Genomic DNA, 19,438 nt, shown 5'->3' with positions numbered 1-19,438 from the left:
TTGAGATAAAGAAATCAGTTAGTCTAAAAGAAATATATGTTTATGGTTAAGAAATGTTATTGCCGAAAACCGTGAATTAGTTAATATGTATTAAATGACTTAGATGTAAACTAATAATACTTTCCCGTAATAAAATTTCTTAATGATTAGGTATGCTGTTCCTTTTAGATTATAAAAATTAAGAAAATTATATATTATTATATCTGCTTCAATGTTTTACATTGGTTGTATTTTCCCTCTTGTTTAACCTAAACAATATTTATTGTGTGACTTAATATTATACAGATAAATAATTAATAAGGGAAAATGAAAATGTAGTATGTCAAAGTGTGTAAATAATTTTATTTCCTTAGCTGAGCGCTTTCGACATAAACGTCATCATCGGAGCTAATGCTAAAATAAAAAAAGAGATCTTGTAAGAACAAGAAGTACAAAACTCTTTTTTTACTTACGTCAAATACTAAAAAAGTACCGCTACATAGAGGTGTAAAAAAGTGCATCTTAGGAATGTACATTTGATTTTTAAATTTTGAATGCTAACTTAGTCCTCCGTACAACAGCAAACAGCAAAAAAACAGAAAGAAACGGCCACATACACGTTGCACAAAAACATTTAAACTTTTTTCATGGTCCGGGTGTCGATATCACCCGTCCATCCTTGGCCTTTAATTAAATTTAATTAATAAAAATAATTAATATTTCATTAACAAAAAGAAAAAAATAAACAAAGATGTGTAGGTTAAATAATGCCATGTTTGAACTAAATATGGTTGATTATGTATATATACACCGTTCTTAGGCGTCAACGCCCTTCGGTAGGGATCTATGGGGGAGTTTCACCGAGCCGCAAGCCCTTATCCCTTGCCGTACTGCTCCCTCATAGGTCGATCAGATGCCCGCATATTCAGGTCTAAGCGCCAGATTCATATTTAGAATTTTATACTGACGCGTTAGCCTTTTTGTTTTCCGATGGCCTGGGCTGGGCTTGAACTCTCGTACCTCACGGCGAAGTGAAGTGCGGGTCAGCCGCTAGTCGCACTGAGCTATCTGATCGAACATATGGTTGATTATTATTAGTATTATTAGTTCTTATGTGGGGCCGTGTATTTGTTTTTTTTTTGTATTTCCTAAATTTGTCAAAATAAATATCTATATCTTTATAAAAAAATTTTATTAAAGTAAGTTTACTCTTTCTACATAACGATTTTGTTTTAGTGAATTGCTGATATACAAAATTAACAAAAGAAGGAAAATTTGAGGAAGTTGGATTTGCCTCTCCATCCTTTTATTGTTGTGTAGAAGCCAGTGGTTTAAGAGTGGAGAAAATATTTGTATGTAATAATAACGTTTTATATCTTGTTTTATTAATAGATAAATAATGATTTTACCTTAACACAATGATTTATTTCGCCGTATGTAATATCATTTTATTTTCAAGAAATATTAACTTAACTCTAAATATACGTTTATCTCTGCGAAATATATTTTTTAACATTAAATACATTAATTATTAATAGTAAAATAATAATATTCCTTACTAAGAAATATTATTGCTCAGAAAGAATAGTTTTGTAATGTGTAGAAAATATATTTTTATGACTAATAAAATTAATTAACATCAAGTGTAATTTCTTTCTGATAAATGGGTTTGAAGTTTGCCAGAAAGTGATAGTTCAATCATGTTTAAGATATATTTCTTTGGCTATAGTAGAATTTATTTGAAATATTTTAGAAAATTTTATCTTACATACAAAGATATATTTCTTAGGCAATATGCCAAGTCGATCTTTCTTAAATATTAATAAAGTTTCTTTATGTCAAGAATTTTTTTCTCTCGGTGCACACCTCGATAGAATATCAATTTTTTTCTTTGACATGTTAGCTATGTGTATGTCAAATTTCATGTCAAATCTAAGCTGTTCTAAAATTCGGAGGTTTTGCAATATTTTACCGTGAGTGAATGGACTAATAGTTCAGGTTAATGAGAGAAATACGGGTTCGTACACTTATGAGATCAAAGTAATACTAACTACTATTTTAATATTTACCTACGTTTTCAATTTTACAAGATAATAAAATATTATTACTAATATTTCTAGTAATTTCGGTATTGTCAATTTTTTTTTCGGTACCTACCGGCGCGGCGCCTTTTTGATTCTGCGCCGAGGGGCGCCGAGGGGCGCCGCCCCTCTTCGCCCCTATGGACGGCGCGGCCCTGGGAATTAGTCACAGTTTAGTTGTAACCACAATGACATTTTTACTTCTAACATATTTGACTTTTCGATTTCCACCCCGGAAATCGTTTTCAAAAAATTAATGAGAACAGAAAATGTTTGAAAAAGTTGTGTATAGGTAGGTAACCGACAGTTGTTGTTGAGGTATATCCAAATAAAAAAATGATGGATTGAGTAGGTACATGCCTATGTTGTTTTAGGTAACAGCCATTATTAAGCTGAAAAGATATGAGGGTGGATGTTTTATTCCCTATTATACATCAAATGCTGATTATTCTGTGAGTTTATACATTAATTCTATGTGTTATGGGTTGGGAGTGTTCGTAAATTATGAGTTTTTGTTATATACATTGTAAGTAAAAGTAAATTGTATTTTATGTATTATATATGCGTTGCATATGCATCGTGTATGATTGAGACTTGTGTTTCACATTTTACTATCTGCTATTGTTGGTATAATCTTGTTGTTCACTTTTTCTTGTGAGTATTGGCAACGAAAACCTACTGCATTCTTCTAATGGATTTGCTATGCATTTTTCTTTATTTAGCAGGATGAGTCCAGCTACTTTGATTTCTCTCTTTTTCATGTCTGTTTCCTTTCTGATTATTGATGCATCTTTCCACTCTGCACCGAGAGAACAATTTCTTTTCTCCTAAAACACCGATTTCTTTGAGCAATATTTCTTAAAAGTTAACATATCCTATTAACTTAAACATGCCGGTTCACATATAAAGAAACGACTTTTTTAAACACAACTCAATAATTTCTTACATATAATTTCTTCAATACTAAGAAATGCATTAATGGTTATTTTAATTTTCTTATCCTAAAGTTTTTATTGAAGTTGAATATGTAAGTTGAACTTACAATTAAAGAAAAGAAGCTACAGTATCTCGGACATGTGATGCGGGGCGAGAAGTATGGCATCCTACGACTCATAATGCAGGGAAAGATAGATGGCAGAAGAAGCATCGGAAGAAGACGAATTTCATGGTTGAAGAACCTGAGAGAGTGGTTTGGATGCAGCTCGAAACAACTATTTAGAGCTACTGCCTCAAAAATTAAAATAGCTATGATGATTGCCAACCTCCGTAGCGGAGATGGCACCTGAAGAAGAAAGTTTTTATTTCTTAAATTGAAAACTACAAATATTTTGCAGTATAAGAAATATAATGTTAAGTTAATCCATATTTATATTTGTGAACAAGAAATTTTCTTGCAATCAAATAAATATTTTAAACCACAAGAAATAATTCTTCAGAAATACCCTCTGTATAGTAACTGTGGTTATAAAATAAAAACTTTGTCATTAATGCCGAAATGTTACTTGCAAAAAGATTTTCTTCCACAAAAATAATTGCGCAGATTAACTATTTATGATTTAGTCGTCAATGTTTGTCAAGATGGCGTGATATGTTCATGTTCATATAGATGGATCTTGGATTTATTTGTGTTCTTTAAAAATTAACGGATATTTTGAAGGTACGTACATATATAGGTATTAAATAAAAGTAAATTGAGTAATTTAAGATGTAATAATAATATTGTTGCGTATCCGAATGGTTAAAAAAGAAACATAATAGTATCTTTATATGCTTTTTAGGTATAATGATGGACTCTGAAATAAAGGAGCTTATTATTATAACTGGGAAATACTTATGCCACAATTTAAAGCTAGGACAGAATGATATAATATATAGCTTCAGAACAATATTAAGAAAGGAGTTATTAACCAACTGCGGGGCCTTCCAGAAATGGTAGAACTTCATACATGTAAGTACCTTTTTAAAAATGTGTATACTTATGTATCAACTATAATAGGTTTCTTGAATTTATCGTCTTCTATAAAAATATACAATACAACGCTATATCAAACATGGCGGGTGCAACGCTGAGGATGCTTTCTGTTAATTTATTTGAGATAAAGAAATCAGTTAGTCTAAAAGAAATATATGTTTATGGTTAAGAAATGTTATTGCCGAATACCGTGAATTAGTTAATATGTATTAAATGACTTAGATGTAAACTAATAATACTCTCCCTACTAATAATAGTTAATATGTATTAAATGACTTAGATGTAAACTAATAATACTCTCCCCTAATAAAATTTCGTAATGATTAGGTATGCTGTCTCTTTTAGATTATAAAAATTAAGAAACTTTCATATTATTATGTCTGCTTCAATGTTTTACATTGGTTGCACTTTTCCTCTTGTTTTAGCTAAACAATGCTTATTTTGTGACTTACTGTTATACAGATAAATAATTAATATTTCATTAACAAAAAGAAAAAATAAACAAAGATGTGTAGGTTAAATAATGCCACGTTTGAACTGAATATGATTGATTATTATTAGTATTAATAGTTCTTATGTGGGGCCGTGTATTTGTTTTTTTTTGTATTTTCTAAATTTTTCATAATAAATATCTATATCTTTATAAAAATTTTTTTATTAAATAACGATTATTTCTACATAACGATTTTGTTTTAGTGAATTGGTGATATACAAAGTGCTATTAACAAAAGAAGGAAAATTTGAGGAAGTTGGATTTGCCTCTCCATCCTTTTATTGTTGTGTAGAAGCCAGTGGTTTAAGAGTGGAGAAAATATTTGTATGTAATAATAACGTTTTATATCTTGTTTTATTAATAAATAATGATTTTACCTTAACACAATGATTTATTTTGCCGTATGTAATATCACTTTATTTTCAAGAAATATTAACTTAACTCTAAATATACGTTTATCTCTGCGAAATATATTTCTTAACATTAAATACGTTAATTATTAATAGTAAAATAATAATATTCCTTACTAAGAAATATTATTGCTCAGAAAGAATAGTTTTGTAATGTGTAGAAAATATATTTTTTATGACTAATAAAATTAATTAACATCAAGTGTAATTTCTTTCTGATAAATGGGTTTGAAGTTTGCCAGAAAGTGATAGTTCAATCATGTTTAAGATATATTTCTTTGGCTATAGTAGAATTTATTTAAAATATTTTAGAAAATTATATCTTACATACAAAGATATATTTCTTAGGCAATATGCCAAGTCGATCTTTCTTAAATATTAATAAAGTTTCTTTATGTCAAGAATTTTTTTCTCTCGGTGTGGTGTGTGTTCATTGTCCCAGGCATGTTTGCATATCTGTGATTTGTCGAAATTCCTGTTTTTGATGTAGATTTCATACTCGTTTATCCTGACGCTTAGTAGTACCTATTAAAATTTGTCTCTAAATAGAACTTTGTGCATTCATAGGGGTATTTTGTACATGAAGTTCTTTTACCTTTCCTGTGTATTGCTGGGTTTGGTTTTGGACATGATAGATCTTAGTGTGTTGGTTGTTTTAAATGTTGCTGTGATGTAAAAAAAACTGAAATGGTCGTAACCAGAAAATCTGGACTAGGTTTGTTTGCTCCTGGAATATTATACCTCAGCAGATGTGTTCATTTTAGTATAATTTTTGTTATATTCAAGAAAATATTTGCATTATTTGTTAAAAGACAAGATTTGTTGATAAAACATTTTGTTGTCTGAATACATTTCTATTAAAATTATATCGTTCACAACTTAGCCAAAACACTACCAATACAATCGAAGTGTAGTATTAGCTTGCATACGCTTACATTTTTCTGTACAGAAGTACAGGCCAGGATACCTACTATAAGGATGAGCCAGTGTATTGCTGCTCTAATCTATCCTTAAGAAGGTACGTACATTTTTGCTTTCAGTGTTGAATTTAGTGACCCCATTGCTCTGATCTTCTTCATTAATCTTTTGTTTACCTTTTTCCTTATTATCTTCTGTTCATTATAGTTGTTTCCTCAAATTCACTTTATTAAAACTAGACAGCCTCTGCTCCTTTCATTTTAATATATTTGCTATCATTTGTTCCAAAGGATAGCATAAAAAATCAAGAAATGGTAGAAATAAAGAAAATGCTAACGGAAATGAAGAAGGAGATTAAAACGGAAATAAAAGAGTGGAAAACAGAAATGAAGGAAGAAAATAAGGAGATCAGAAGAGAAATAAACAAAGTAAATAAAGAGATAAAACAAAATAATGAAGAAATAAAAAACATAAAACTAGACATAGAAAGGATAAAGGAGGAAAGGATAAAAGAGAAACAAGAAATAAAACAAGAAAACAAACTAACAAAAACCGAAAACAAAAGGATAACGGAAGAATTAAATGATCTAAAATGCTCAACGGAAAGATTAGATAAAGAAAAAAGAAAAAAGAATACAATCATTAGTGGATTAATACTTAATGGACTCCGAAGACCCAAAAACATTGAAAGAGGAAATGCCTAGTTATTAAGTATATTAGTAAATCATTTGGACATCATCTAAGAGTCAAAACTAATATTGAAAGATCACAAAAAATAGGCACACAAACATGCTTAATATATAGAAAGTGAAGAAGATAAATAAATGTCCCAAGAAACAAATACAAACTTAAAACTGTGAACAGGCCCGGCCCCAGGGGTGGGCGAACTGGGCGGCTGCCCGCAGGGCGGCAAATTCAGGGGCGGCAAATTTTAGAGGACAGCCAATTTTTGAAATTGAAGAAATAATAACATGTTTTTAATATTATAAAAAATCAATATTATGAACAAGAGCGGCAAAAATGCAACTGTAAAAACGAGAAATAAGTAAGTAAAACAATAACAATTGCAAGGCTCGAAATTGCAATTCGACGCAAAAACGACAACACCGCCTTCTTCTTCATCGCACAAGAATAGTAGGACCAGAACATAAACTAAATTCACTTAAAATTAACTTTACTGAAAATGGATATAATAATTAGAAACATATATGGCTGAAGCTTTGTCCAGCCACGCTAGGTCTCCAGCTCATCTACAGTCACAGCGACAGTGGGTAGAACTAGCAATTAGACTAGAATCGGGCAAAATCATAGATGAAGAAACACAGAAAGTTCTAAATTCAGAAGCTGGTCATTGGAAAAATGTAATACAACGACATATATCAATAATACAGTTCTTAGCACATCAGTGTCATCCAATGAGGGGCGATTCTGATAAACATTTTCATAAAAACAATGGTAATTTTTTAAGCTTGTTGAGCTCTTTAGAAATTTTGATTCTCTGTTACAAGAGCACATTAGGAGAATAACTAATGGGAGTAACAAGCAGCATCACTACTTGGGAAAACGTATTCCAAAACGAAATTATTCAGCTCCTCCATGACCAAATCAAAAATAAAATTTTAAACTTTTTGAAATCAGCAAAGTATTATAGCATAATTTTAGATTGTATATCTGATATTGCTGAGGTGGAAGAGATGACTATTGTTGTACATTTTGTCGATTTAGGTTCTTGTTCACAAAGTGTTAAAATTGAAGAACATTTTCTTGAATTTGTGCCTGTAGTGGAAACCACTAGCTTAAGAGTTACAGAGTCCCAGAATGAACTGGGAATACCTTTGAAAGATAAGATATGAGAGGACAAGGGTATGATAATGGGGCAAGCATGAAAGAGAAGAACTTGGGAGTTCAAAACAGAATTTTGAAAATGAATCCTACAGAACTTTTTGTCCCATGTTCTAGCCATTCACTTAGCTTAGTCGTGAACGATGCTGCTTAAGCCTCACAGTTTGCAGTTTCTTTCTTTTCCTTAGTGACAAAATTTACAACTTTTTCTCAGCATATATTCTTCGTTGGACTATGCTGAAAAATCATATTTCTAGCCTAACGTTGAAACCTTTATCCGAAACTATATGGGAAAGTAGAATAACTGATGCAATTACTCCCATTAGAGACCAAATTGAAGAAATTTACGATGCTTTTGTAGAAATCACTGTGAATAAAAACAACGATAAAATGGTTGCTCATGAGGCAAGCTGTTTGGCAAATCAAATCAGTGATTTTACTTTTCTTTGCTCTGTGGTGATATGGCATGATATTTTACTTCACATCAACGTAGTCGCATATGCAGAGTATTGATATAGGAGCGTATCAAGCTATCAGTTTATTAGAAAAATTGGAAATCCATTTTAAGTCTCTCGGAAGTGATTTAAAATTCCAGGGCTATTTGACAGACGCAAAAGGGCTCATCAAAGTTAGAAATTGAGAATCCGAAAAGGAGGCTGAAGATGAAAGTATGGACCTAGATCCAGGGACACGATATAAAGTTGACTTCTATTTAAAAATTATAGACACAACCGTTAATGCATTAAGTGATAGATTTCAGCAAATTAAGAGCCATGGTGAAATTTTTGAGCTTTTCGGTATACCAAGGGGGAGGGGCGGCGGTCGCCGATCTTGCCCAGGGCGGCAAAATCCCTAGGGCCGAGCCTGACTGTGAAGCTTGGGAAAATATGTATTACAGAGGATCCCACAAAAGGAGACAAAGTGAAAATGAAAGCATTAAAAGATAAAACAAGGGAAATAAGAGAAAATGGACAAATGGTGAAAATACGATAGAATAAAATCACAGTAGACTGCAAGGAATCGAGATGAAGCCATAAAGTAGTGAAAATAGCGAGTTGAAAAAACTACCAGAGCCGCATAAAAGGAACCAAGGAGAGATCATGCAGTGAATAGAGGAAGAAGAATTTCTAAATAAGCCGGACAATGATAATAAATTTTATAAAATGTATATTTAAGTTGTGATAAGTTTTAAGTAAACTTACGTGCAAAGAAATCGGCCCACTTAAAAATTTGTCATTTTTGTTGTCTTATATTTTCACAACCTGTTGGCCGATTCAAGTCATTTTTTGAACATGTTATAGCCTGATTCTTTAAAAATACCACTGTAATAATATTGTTGCTATACAGGTAAATTTTCATTATATACCGGGTGTACCAATCAAATTGTGTTTTTTCTCAAAGTTCGCATCACCCTGTGGAATATTCTAGCATTTATAAAATACTGAAATTAAAACCCAACTATATCCTCAGGTTTTCTTAACATTCTGTTTTTTAATTCATTCGTTTATGTCCGATAATAAAAAAGTTAGGTACTTTAACAATTAGACATGTTCTTCATCAATACACGGTGTTTCTAAATAAATGCGACAAACTTTAGGGGGTAATACTACATGAAAAAATAATGACAGTTGGCTTTATAAACGTATGTCCGCAAATGTCTCGTTTCCGAAATACGGGATGTTGAATTTTTTCTTATAAACTGACGATTTATTTATTGCTTTAAAACCAGTTGAGATATGCAAATGAAATTTGGTAAGTTTTAAGAGATAGGTAGTTATTGCGGATTTTTTGACATAAAATTAAGAATTTAATATTCACCATTGGCTTACATACGGGTAATATGATCGGTCATATTACCCGTATGAGCGCCAATGGTGAATATTAAATTTGTCATTTGATATGTTCTTCGTGTTCCACTCATTAAACTGCCCAGTTGGTGATAAACACCTGTCTGATTTTTGCATGAGAGTTTAATGAAATGGTAACAAATCAATTAGAAGTTCTTTCCGACAAAATACATGGAACGTTTTCGTAGTCTGACGTTCCAAATTTTTAACCTGTTCCACAATTAAAACTTTCCTTGTTTCAGTGTTCTCGTACATCAAAGTTTGTCCGACTAGACACCATTAAGCTATTAACAAATTTTCAGCTTGCTATATTAATAAATTGTTTTGGCACGCGGGATCGAGGCCTAATATGGGAAAACTGGAACAAAACATACAAAACATATTAACGGAAAATGAACCGTAACTGTCCACACAACACAGGATGGTCACTGGAAAACTGGAGCATGAAAAAATAGGTAGGTACCTACCGCCATAATATAACAAGAAAGCAAAGGTAAACAAACTCAAGATAGAAAGTGTGCGAGAACTTTACAAGAAGAAAACTAATACATAAAAGATTAAGGCAGATAGAGGGCCACAAAGAAACATGGACAATGAAAGAAAGATGAAGTGTGTGGAATCAAAAAATAAATGTAGGTAATAAACAGATGAAACAGACAAGATCAAGATGATGGAACAAAGAAATGCGAAGGCCGAAATAAAAAAAAAAAAGAAAATTGCATGGAAAAATACATCGAAACGGGATTACAAGAAGATAAAGAAAATATTACAGGCAGGGCAGACACGATTGGTAAAAAAGACAGAAATATGCAAAAGCAAAATCATGGAATTTGGAAAAGAACTACAAGAAGGATATGCACAAATAATAGAAACTTTTGGACGATAATATCTCTACTATTGGAGCAGTTTTAGATCTATAAACAACAAAACAACCTAATGTGATTCAAATGTTTAATTTAAATGCGTAGTTTGCAAAATTGTCAAAACTTTGTTTCGTCGCCATCTACAGGAGTATTTTGAAGTACACTAACAGTGACCTTTTCTCCCATTTGAAATGTGCTTCTATGAGTATATATCTATAATCCTTGATACAATGTATGAGATTTTAGTTGTTATCTACAAAGTTTTGTTTTTTTAATATTATATTTGAAAAGTTTTGAATATTTGGAGAATATTTTTCATATGATACTGTTTACTATAATCTTCTTTCAATATTCCTGTTAATATAAAAAAATTAAATATTTTTATATTGACCGTATAAACGCCATCTACGTATGAATATATCGTTTATTTCAATAACATGTATTCCATGTATGTATTAGAGATATCTACATATTAGAGGCTTGCGACATCTGTTGAGTGATTCTTCCAATCATAAAAACAGGTATCCTTAGAATATTTTTACAAGAGAATTCTTCTTTTGAGCCAAAGCTAATTTATACGATTTATGAGAGATGGCGTCACATTGAAAGTTGATGTCCATTTTTTATTCTTGTTAATTATTATTGTGATCTTAGCAGTGATGTGGGAGTGAGAGCTCCCTCCCACATCACTGGATCTTAGATTAGGGAGAATTAAAATTCTCCCTAATAATGTAAGATTGTGATACATAATTTTTATATTATTGGAAAAAGTAGATGAATGGTTACTCCAGGGAAATAAACAAAAAATCCGTTCTTTAACGGTAATATAGTTCAAAACCTGTATATTTTAAAGAACCACTTGGATTTACATGAAATTTGGCTAACGCATAGCTAACATGTCAAAGAAAAAAGTGATAAGTAGGTATTGTGGTAGGGGAGCAAATTATACTAAATGTGCAGTCACTCGAACGTTAGGCTACGGCTCCACGGGCGAGAAATTGACGCTAGCAGTAGCAGTAAAATGAACTTAAGGTTCCGCGGAACGGAATGGGAGTAGCCGAACTGAACCGACTACGCACAAGTCCTGTAGTCGGTACAGTTCGGCTATTCCCATTCCGTTCCGCGGAACCTTAAGTTCATTTTACTGCTACTGCTAGCGTCAATTTCTCGCCCGTGGAGCCGTAGCCTTAGGGAGCGTTCAAGTATTACGTAACGCAGTTTGGGGGGAGGGGGGTTTTGTAAAACGTTACGGTGGGTTACATGGGGGGAGGGGGGTTCGAACAGCGCGTTACGTAACATTGTTTTTTAACTTATGTAAATAAAAAAGACTACTGACTCAAAATCTCCCAACTTTGCAACTTTCGTTTATATTTTACACAGAACCCCTAGATTGTATTATATTGCCCCTTATGATCCGCTCATGTTCCGGCCCTTCTACAACTACAATAGGACAGTCTTTATCTATTCAAGTGAAAAATCTTCAAATTTGTCACCAGATCAAGAACAGTATTGCAATACATAATTGACATTTTTGGAGAACAAAAGCTGAAAAGATACAGTTACAGATGGGTTCAGACCAAAGAAATTTTAAGAGAAAGTCATAAATCGTTTGTCTATTCTTTTTGAAGTCCATATTTATTATGCAATCTAGTTTTCTTAGTGTTCTGTAAATACGTAATACAGAGAAACATATTATGTATTGCTCTTGTCAGTGTTGTTAAAGTGAATTAATTAATACTTTAATTAATTAAATGTCGTTTTTATCATTACCTCAAAAAGTCTAAAAAGTTTTTATTATTACCGCAAATGTGGTTAAATGATTTAAAAATGTCTTTAAATAAAAAGCATTAAATACAAAACCCACTATATTGATACTTAGTTTAGAAAATTGATAGATATTTAAAAAATAGTACCCTTATTTTAAGGTGTGATTCCTGAATTATTAATTTCAAAGTTTTATGTGTTGTTATGTAGTCATGTTGTGACTAGCTGATTGACATAAAGTCCATGCCAATAAAAAAAAGTTTTATGTGAAATATCTTGACGAAAACTATACATAATTTCAAAATTTCACTTGAATTATTCATAATAGACCCTACATAATACACATTTTTGAAATGAGGTTGTTAAGCAGCTTCTAAAAAAATATACAGGGTGTTTAATTAAAATTAAAGATAATGGACTATGCTAGACTTGAGTGAATCATCCTGTATATTAAAATTTATGTTTAAATAGTCCATAGTTGAATTTAAAAGTTGACGTATCCTAGCGTTTATAATTTTCTAAAATAATGACACATGACACAAGCAATTTTATTCCATAAGTGGTTTCCATACATTATAATTTTAAATGATCACCCTGTATTATTCATAAAGACCATGAAATCAGATTGTTAAGCAGCTTTTAAAAATATAAAACTATACAGGATGTTCCATTAAAAATAAAGCTTATGAACTACGGTAGGCTTGCGTGAATCACCCTGTACATTTAAATTTATGTTAAAAAGCACACATTTTGATATATCTATGAAAATCTAAGGATCTCAGCGTTTTTTTAAAATTGTTTCAAACAAGGACAGAAATAATTGTATTCCATAAGTGCCTTCTTATATATACAGGGTGTTTCAGAAAAAGGTAACACGGTCTCTAAGATAGGTAAAAAATTGAAAAATAATTGGGGTTTGCTTACTAATTCATTTTTGTAACGGCATGCTTTTTCACGATACAGGGCGTTGAAGAACAAAAAGTTTTACACATTTTTATCACTATTTTTCAGAAACTACTGGCAACACCGTATATTATTAGTTATACAAAAATGTTTACTAAGCAAAATAAAATGTTGAAATAATAAATGTTATTTTATTAAAAAAGATAAAATAGAAAAATACATGAGAAGAACAATAAAGGATGAAGCCAAAAATGTATGTAAGGATGGGACTAAGTAGGGAAAATATAAATGTAAAATTAGTAATAAAAGATTACTATTGTAAGTTTTGGACATATTTCATGTCATGGGACATGAAATTACGATTAGCAGGGATAACCAGACACATGAACTGAATAGAAGAATCGTTCTTGGGTGGCAGTATTTGGAAAACTGAGAGAAACTTTTAAAAGTGAGTTGTCCACATGCCTAAAGAGAAAGGTATTTGATTTGTGCGTCCTCCCAGTCTTGACGTACGGATCAGAAACACTTACCTCAACTAAAGCCTCGGCTACCAAACTAAGAGTAACGCAGGGAAGAATGGAGCGGTCAATGTTAGGAATAACTCTGCAAGACAAAATCAAAAACGGAGAAATCAGGAGAAGAACAAAGGTGACTGACGCCATCGAAAGGATAGCCAGGTTGAAGTGGAGATGGGCAAGACACATAGCCAGAATGACAGATGGGCGATGGACTAAAAAGTTTTTTGGAATGGAGGTTAAGAGAAGACAAGCGAAGCGTTGGTCGACCGCCTACAAGATGGATTGACGACGTAAGAAAGCTAAATAAAAACTTGATGAGAGCGGCGCAGGATAGACGTGATTGGAAACGAGGGGAGGAGGCCTATGTTCAGCAGTGGACATGTGAGGCTGGATGATGATTGTAAGTTTTTATTATTACCTCAAATGAGATTAACATAATAACAAAGTTCTTTTACCGAGTTTCCGGTACTTTTCGCAACCTAGTTTTCCATTTAGGTTCAAATGGTTACTTGGGTGTTACGTAACGTTTAGGTAGGGGGAGGGGGGTACAGAAAAACGTTACGGTGCGTTACATGGGGGGAGAGGGGTCAAGAATCTTCAAAAATTGCGTTACGTAATACTTGAACGCTCCCTTATGTAGTCCACTGAAATATTCTCAACTGCTCAAAATCGGCAAAGAAGACGAAAACCTTTTGCAAACATGTTTTCGACCCTCAGGAATCAGAATCTGAAATTACTTTTGCGAGAAAATGCCGGTAAATCCGGAAAAATCGTCAAATAAAGATTTTCCGCAGTTTTATCGAAAACTGCAATAGCTAGCGGAAAAATAATTAAACCATCGTGTTTATTGAACGATTTTACATAAAAATAGATGCTGTTTATTTCGAGAAATTGCCGTAAAATCCGGAAAAATCGTAAATTAGAGATTTTTCGCAATTTTCTCAAAAATTACAATAGCTACCGGAGAAATAATTAAACCATCACGTTTATTGGACGATTTTATATAAAAATATATCTATCTTTTTAAAAAGTATCTTTCAGTTTTTTGATTCGATGTATAGTTTCCGAGATATTCGACTGTCCTACTACTTTTGAGACACCCTATATAATTATTAGTATAATTATCTATTTTTTTAATATAGCAAAAATCTACTTTTATTTAAAATCGTCCAATAAACACGATGGTTTAATTATTCTTTCGCTAGAACTATTGTAGCTTTAGAAAAAATTTCGGAAAATCTCTATTTTACAATTTTTTCGGATTTCCCGGCATTCTCTCGCAAAAAAACTTATTTTTTTTTATGTAAAGTGATCCAATAAACACGACAGTTTAATTATTTTTCCGCTAGCTATTGTAGTTTTCGAGAAAATTGGGGAAAATATTACGATTTTTCCGAATTTCCGGGCATTTTCTCGCAAAGAAAACATCTATTTTGATGTAAAATCGTCCAATAAACACGTAGCTTCATTCATTTTTCTGCTAGATATTGTAGTTTTCGAGAAAATTGCAGAAGATTTCTATTTTATAATTTTTCAGGATTTCCCGGCAATTTCTCGCAAAAAAAAAATCTATTTTTATGTATAGTCGCAGAATAAACACTATAGTTTAATCATTTCTCCGCTAGGTATTGTAGTTTTCGAAAAAATTGCAAAAAATCCCTAATTTACGATTTTTCAGAATTTCCCGGCATTTTCTCGAAAAAAATACATTTATTTTTATGTAATATCGTCCAATAAACATGATGGTTTAATTATTATTTTTCCGCTACCTATTGTAGTTTTCGAGAAAATTGCGGAAAATCTCTATTTTACGATTTTTCCGGATTTCCCGGCATTTTTTCGCAAAACTAATTTCAGATTCGGATTCCTGACGGTCGAAAACATATTTGCAAAAGATTTTGGTCTTCTTTGCCGATTTTGAGCAGTTGAGAATATTTCAGTGGACTATATGGGGACCTATCGAGTTGCGAAGAGTAGGTCCTAAAACCAAAAAAAAGTTAAGTAAAATTTTCCATTTTAGTGAGGACTTTCCATTTTTAATTTAATTTTCTATTTCTAGTACCTAATCGTTTTTTTTTAGATTATTGCGCCATCTATCCATAATTCGAAAAAATGTTTCGAATAAAAGTTACTTATTTTTACGTAAGGAATCCAAACCTTCAATAAAAATGGGGGCTCCCATTGAAGATTTTAAAGTAACCCCCCACCTCACCTTCGTGAGGGGTCGTGTTTGGTTTTCAAAAATAGATTTTTCAAAAATATTGAATAAGTGTATTTTTCAGTTTTTGGATCTGATGTTCATTTCGCGAAATATCGCGGGATTCGTATTTAAAATATTGAATTTACCCCCCACCCCTCACCGTGAGAAGTCGTGTTCGATATCATGCGATAGATTTTTGAAAAGTAATGAGCACGTATTTTGTAGTTTTTCGATCTGTCATTAATTTCGCGAAATATTCGCTTTTTTCTTGTGAAACTTTGGGACTCACCCATTTCCTTACGCCCCGCTCAAATCGTCAGATTTTTGAAATATACACTGTTTTGCATGTACTTAACTTACCTAATCTTAATCTTACGATTTCGAGTTTTTCTAAGGATAGATTTTTTTCGACCTCCCCCCCCTTAACGAACTCCCATATCATCCCGAACATCCCATTTCATGGTACAAGGTTTCTCCCCATGTAATAGTCTGACGCACTGACGCGCTCGAGTAACTGCAAAAATCCCCGCTTGGGCTCCCCTACCATTGTGCCAATGTATGCTTTTGCCCTGGGGGTGAATTTCACCCCTTCTCGGGGGTGAAGAAAGTTATTGCTTTTCGAGTTATTTGCGAGTAAATATATGTTCATTTTTCGACAAAAAAAAAGTTCGTAAATATATGTTCATTTTGATTATTTGCATTGCTAAAAATTATTTTTTTTATTGTTAAATAAAGCTATAAACACATAGTGCTTGAGTGATGCGTTCAATGAATTTCTCATTTAAAATCGAAAGAGTAGGCAAGCCTACAAACAGGCAATTTTTACGTAGCATGCGTTAAAACGCATGCAATGGGCACGGGAATAGTACATTGTTTACCGGGTAGGAAAAGCTTAACATTCCTGGACGACTGTGAAGATTGCTAAGTCGAGGCGCAAGCCGAGACTTAGCAACACAGAGTCCAGGAATGTGGCTTTTCCTACGAGGTAAACATACTATTTTTCCGCAAATCGTTTAAAATTCGACAGGTATTGATTGATTTAAAAAAAACGCGATAATTTTATTCCCAAATAAATGGTGCTTTGAAATTCCTAATAAAATTACTTGGGTTACTATGGAAACGTATTGAGGTTGAAATGTAGAACACTAACAACTGTACGGAAATATCATTTCCTTACAGTAAGGAAATGACATTTCCTTACAGTAAGGAAGTCCTGACTTTTTCTTCAAGAAATTTTGACAGGAATGTCAAAATTTCCTGGCGATTTGCGGAAAACACTATTTGTTTATAGCTTTGTTTTACAATAAAAAAATTAATTTTTAGCAATGCAAATAATCAAAACCGGTACAATTTGACTTGAACTTTCAAATGCGGTAAACATTGATATTTTATTGTTTAATGAAAAGTTATTCGGGTTCAAAAATTGCAATTTTTCTCGAAAACTATGCATCCTACGAAAAAACTGGTAAGAACATTTTTTGCTTAGAGTGACCCAAAAAATACAAAAAAATGTTTTGTTTTGCGAGAAATCGCTGTTATGTAATTACTCAAGTTCTTTGTGTATAACAATCTTATCGACATCCGGATCATCTGTTACCTAAATTCGTGTTCCACGGTTCAAAATACATAAAAAAATCTTGATCTGAATAAAGGAGGCAGGTGTACCCCCCGGCGACAGGACTACAATAGGTTCGTTCCAAGACGACACATTTGTACGATCCCTTGAACCGCCACGAAATCCATTGGACTGTTTTAATGCGCAGAATCGCCCTTGAACGGTTTTCTTTCGATCTCGAACCGATTACCGGTACGTAACCCTCTTGGAACGTATTGGTGTACCCTCTCGGGTGTACCATTTCAAGTTCGAGTTGCGCCTGAGCCATTTTCAGTACGAGTACCATACTGTACCAACACTGTACCACTAGTAGTTTGCTAGATGGTTAGAAATTAATATTTCTAACATGTTCATTAAACATCACTTCAGCTTCAAAATCTTCCTCAGAATCGATATCTGACATTAAATCGTTGTCTTCTATGAAAAAAAAAATAAATTATCCATATTTATAAGATTAATTTGAAAAAAAAAAAAAGAATTAATAATTATTTAAACGGAAATCAAGATTCACAGGTACTAATAGCGTAAATTGTGGATTATTTTATTATTGAATCATCAGCTCCTTCATCTATGCATCAGCTAATCTCATAGCAGTGACCAGTAAAAATGAAAACAATCCTAACTGTGCAAGTCAGTACAAATAGTTTCTGCTTGAAGGCATGTATCAAAAGGACCGTTCAGTTACCGATTTCGAAGCGGTACATGGATCGCTTGGAACAACACGGTGTACGATACCAATCATCGTTCATGTTCGCTTGGAACGCATCTTTTATAATGCGCATGACGAGGGCAGTACGAAGGACGGTTTTCATGTCACTTGGAACGCGCCTTATGAAAATGAGCATAATTTTCTATATCCCTAACTTTTGACGAGCAGTTTACCTCAATGCAATGTTTAAACTTAATAAACCCAAAAACGTGACAGAAACTCATGTTACAAACTACTTGAGAGGCTAGACTACCCGTGAACAGACTTAACTCAGTTAACAGTAACAGTAACAGTGGATGCTGGAGAGTGTATATGTATAGAACAGTCTCGGTTCCGTCCCCATTGCAACTGCACAGATCAAGTGCCTCAGTCTTATCACACATATACATAGAAGCTGGTTTTCAACGACGTTGAAAATACGTCCTTTCATACGACACCGTATGGAGGGACGGGTATATTTTTAAATTTCTCAATACTATACTGTGTAACCGAGTTGCTACCGTACTAAACTCTTTTTAAATACCTAATAACTGGAGGCAGTAAGATTAGAGTAAGAAAATTGCAAAATGGGCTCCCTTAACCCTTAAACGCCCAAGGGTGGGTAAAAAATGTCCACCTAATGCGTATTCCCTTGTAACATATTTATTACGTGTTTAAAAAATTTTCAAAAATTATTTATTGTTAAAAATACGAATGTTTATCGTATTTATCGAATGTTAATTATTTATCGAATGTTAATTTGGTTTTACCGATATTTTTGAAAATAAAAGTAATATCTTGAGTTAAATATGGATGGGCATAAAAAGTACGCCCTTGGTAAAACTTGTTACTTAATTTTTCTCTATAATTTCTCGTTGGTAGGAATATAATCCATTTAATTATCGACGTATAATTACATTATCGACATAATTATCCGCCAATGAGGAGGATGAAATGAAGAATGTGGAGAAAATCGACAAATCGGAATTAATGGCTTTTACTGGTATGTTAATTTTGATGTGCATTGTAATTTTGTTGTAAGGTTTTTAAATTGTTTATATTAATATTTTAGAAGATCCTGTGTTTATTAAGCTTAATTTTAATCCATTTCCAACAACTTTCAATAAATATGTTAGCTATTTTCGAGGTGGACATTTTTTACCCACTTTTTTACCCACCCTTGGGCGTACATGGAACCTAAAAAAGGTTGGGCGTTTAAGGGTTAAGGATCGCCCTTTTATTACTGATTTCATTGTAGTTATATAAAACTAAAAAGGGGTAGTAGAAAATGTGATTCAGGAATGCAATTCTTATGGAAAAATTTTAATGAATTTGAGAAAATTCT

General features: G+C 32.5%; 1 long non-coding RNA gene across 1 annotated transcript; it reads right to left on the bottom strand.

The window, feature by feature from the left end:
- Nucleotides 1-322: 322 nt before the first annotated feature.
- Nucleotides 323-637, bottom strand: LOC126886037 (uncharacterized). Its single transcript, XR_007698558.1, has 2 exons — nt 453-637; nt 323-393 (listed from the first exon to the last, which is right to left on the bottom strand). It is a non-coding gene; the product is annotated as an uncharacterized LOC126886037 (long non-coding RNA).
- Between the last annotated feature and the right edge of the window lie 18,801 nt (nt 638-19,438).

The sequence above is a fragment of the Diabrotica virgifera genome, chromosome 6 (genome assembly GCF_917563875.1).
Source record: "Diabrotica virgifera virgifera chromosome 6, PGI_DIABVI_V3a".
Taxonomy (NCBI): domain Eukaryota; kingdom Metazoa; phylum Arthropoda; class Insecta; order Coleoptera; family Chrysomelidae; genus Diabrotica; species Diabrotica virgifera.
The sequence above is the reverse complement of the archived record's forward strand: the minus strand, read 5'-3'. Positions and strand labels throughout refer to the sequence as shown.